The sequence below is a fragment of the Cebus imitator genome, unplaced genomic scaffold, assembly GCF_001604975.1.
Source record: "Cebus imitator isolate Cc_AM_T3 unplaced genomic scaffold, Cebus_imitator-1.0 Scaffold356, whole genome shotgun sequence".
NCBI lineage: Eukaryota > Metazoa > Chordata > Mammalia > Primates > Cebidae > Cebus > Cebus imitator.
In genome coordinates this window covers 1386077-1389498 of record NW_016107671.1, presented here as the reverse complement: position 1 = coordinate 1389498, position 3422 = coordinate 1386077, and the positions used below count along the sequence as shown (strand labels likewise).

General features: G+C 40.2%; 1 protein-coding gene across 3 annotated transcripts in view; it reads left to right on the top strand.

Moving 5' to 3' along the window:
* Positions 1 to 3422, top strand: part of ZNF585A (zinc finger protein 585A) — a 23203-nt gene that overhangs the window by 3312 nt on the left and 16469 nt on the right. The window lies entirely within an intron of this gene.

Sequence of the window (3422 nt, the reverse complement as noted above, 5' to 3'; positions counted from 1 at the left end):
AAAAAAAAAAAAAAAGAAGTTACTTTTCTGTGGGATTTTGAAAGTATTTCTCTGTTTCTTCCTAAACTGCCTCCTCCAACACATATATTTTCTTTCTTTTCTTTTTTTTTAAATTTCTGTTTTTCAGATGTTAGTTCTCCATGTTTTCCCCCTTTACTGTTTTCTTTTCTCTGCTGCTCTCTTTTTGGGGAAGCTTTGTCACGTTTGCCTTGCAGCCCTTCTTTTGAGTTTCTCGTTACCGCTATCAACATTGTAATTCAATGTTTTAGTTTTGAATAACTGTAGTTTGTTTTCAAAATATTCTTTTTGATTAGCATCTTGTTCTTATTTCATGGGTATAATTTTATTTCTTATACCTCTAGAGATACTGTGATAGTGTATTAGGAAACTTCAGTTTTCTGAATAGGGAATATATACACTTCGTACAAAAATAATATCATCGGTAAAATGGGAATAATAGTAAAAAAAAATTAAAAACAATTAGAAATATATTTAAAGGCAACACACCCTGAAAAGTGTTACAGGAAACAAATTCAGGGGAAAGATGGATTTATGGTTCATCCACCTCTGTTCTCCACCTCTGCTGTGTTTCTCAACATAGATGACCAATTTTATTTCCTTCGATTGCTTAGTTCTGTAAACAAGTAATAACAACTACACATTTTTTTATTTCTACTTCACAAAAGGTGCCATAGTAGACTAACTTTTCACACATTGGTTTTTAAACATTTGTTTGGTAAAATACAGATGATGTTATGAATTATGCAGCAGTAGACATTCTTCTCATGTCTTTCCCTTCTGTTACATGTATAAGTAGTAGTAGAATTTCATTTCAGGGTTTTACTCATAGGTAATAAGAATCTTAGCTGAATTTCACTGAACCTGTACTTCTGTTCCTGTTGGGTAATTTTATGATTGGGTATCTTAATCATCTTTATCTAGAAGATAGGAAGGGTAGATTGAAGCAAAAGCTCTAATTGGTAAAGGTATAATTGGCAGTCACTTTTCTTAGAATAAGGAGACTTTTATTCACTTTTGTGGTTTGAAGAAGATTCTGATTTTTGTCTGTGTTCAGGTATAATGACAGAATGGTCTTGGTTTTGTCTTCCACCATGGTGGTCAGAGATTGGTCTTGTTTGTTGTTGGTATTTCAAGAGATTGTTTTTGTGTAGTGCCACAGAGAACACCATGAGTTAGTTGGTCCTTGCCAGGCTGTCCTCTAGCAAAACTGAGGCTTAACTGATAGTACCAGACTAACCATCAGCAGTCAGGGGCTGCTTTTATCCTCATTTAAAAATAAAGTAATGAACCAAAAGAAAGCTAGGATGCAATTTAGGAACAGATCAAAAGGAATTTAAGATGAAAATCACTTAAAGGGATGAAGAGAATAGTTCATACTTATAAAAGGAATAATATACAAATAATTATAAAAGGTATCAACATTTGTTAACTAATAATTTATCTTTGAACTATATTAAGTAAAAATGAACAGAAATCATTATGTATACCGTTGGTCATTTTAGTACACTACTCTCAAGGCAGACAAAGACTAGAAACCTTTGCCATCATACCGATTCTGTTTTCTAAGAACATTAAATTAGAAATAAAAAGTAAGGCCAGGCAAGGTGGCTCACACCTGTAATCCCAGCACTTTGGGAGGCTGAAGTGGGTGGATCACGACGGCAGGAGTTCAAGACCAGCCTGGCCAACATAGTGAAACCCCATTTCTACTAAAGATAGAAAAAATAAGCCAGGCATGGTAGTGTGCACCTGTAATCCCAGCTACTCCGGAGGCTGAGGCAGAATTGCTTGAACCCAGGAGGTGGAGGTTACAGTGAGCTGAGATCACGCCATTGCACTCCAGCCTGGGCGACAGGGTGAGACTCTGTCTCAAAAATAAATAAATAAAAATAAAAAGTAGAAGGCTCTTACACAACATTGCGAATATACTTTATGCCACTGAACTGGTCACTTAAAAATATTAAAATGGCACTGGGCACTGTGGCTCACACTAATACCAGCACTTTGGGAGGCCAAGGCGGGCAGATCACGAGGTCAAGAGATTGAGACCATCCTGACCAACACGGTGAAACTCCGTCTCTACTAAAAACACAAAAATTAGTGAGGTGTAGTGGTGCACACCTGTAATCCCAGCTACTTGGCAGGCTGAGGCAGGAGAATTCCTTGAACTCGGGAGGCAGAGGTTGCAGTGAGCTAAGATGGCACCACTGCACTCCAGCCTGGCGACACAGTGAGACTCCGTCTCAAAAAAAAAAAAAAAAATTAAAATGGCAAATTTTATGTTATGTATATTTTTACCACAATTAGAAAACATTTGGATAAAGTAGTACGTTTTAAAGTTTGTGTGGTAGGCTGGGTGTGGTGGGTCATGCCTATACTCCCAGCACTTTGGGAGGCTGAGGTGGGTGGATTGCTTGAGCTCAGGAGTTAAGAGATCAGCCTGGGTAGCATGGTGAAACTCTGTCTCTACCAAAAATACAAAAATTAGCTGCGTGTGGTGGTGCTGGCCTGTAGTCCCAGCTACTCGGGAGATGGGGGAATCACTTGAGCCTGGGAAGTGGAGGCTGCAGTGAGCTAAGATCATGCCACTGTATTCCAGTCTGGATGACACAGTGAGACCCTGTCTCAACATAAATAAATAAATAAAGTTTGTGTGCTAAAGCTAACCTGCAGATAGAGGGGGAAAACTACAGATTTAATTGTTTCTTTTTTGGAATCCTGGAAGTTTGGGAGAAAAAAGAAAGACCTAAGGTATGAGTTTGACAGAAACACAAGTTGCTTCTATGTGTAAATGATCAAGAAAAAGGAGTAAATGTCTATATCATCAAAGACTGGGTGGCCGGGAGCATGGTGGCTGATGCCTATAATTCCAACACTTTGGGAGGCCGAGGCGGGTGGATCACGAAGTCAGGAGATCAAGACCATTCGTCTCTACTAAAAAAAATACAAAAATTAGCTGGGTGTGGTGGTGCAGCTGTAGTCCCAGCTACTCAGGTGGCTGAGGCAGGAGAATCGCTTGAATTCGGGAGGCAGAGGTTGCAGTGGCTGAGGTCACGCCACTGCACTCCAGGCTGGGCGGCAGAGACAGACTCTGCCTCAAAAAAACACAAAAAGACTGGGCTGGCATTGTGGCTAACACTGTAACCCCAGCACTTTGGGAGGCTGAGGTGGGTGGGTCACCTGAGGCTGAGAGTTCGAGACCAGCCTAGTCAATGTGGCAAAACCCCATCTCTACTAAAAATACAAAAATTAGTGGAGTGCCACAGTGCAGGCCTGTAGTTTCAGATACTTGGGAGGGTGAGGCAGGAGAATCACTTGAACCTGGGAGGTAGAGGTTGCACTGAGTCAGGATCATGCCACTGCATTCCAGCCTGGGCAACAAAGCTAGACTCTGAAAAAAA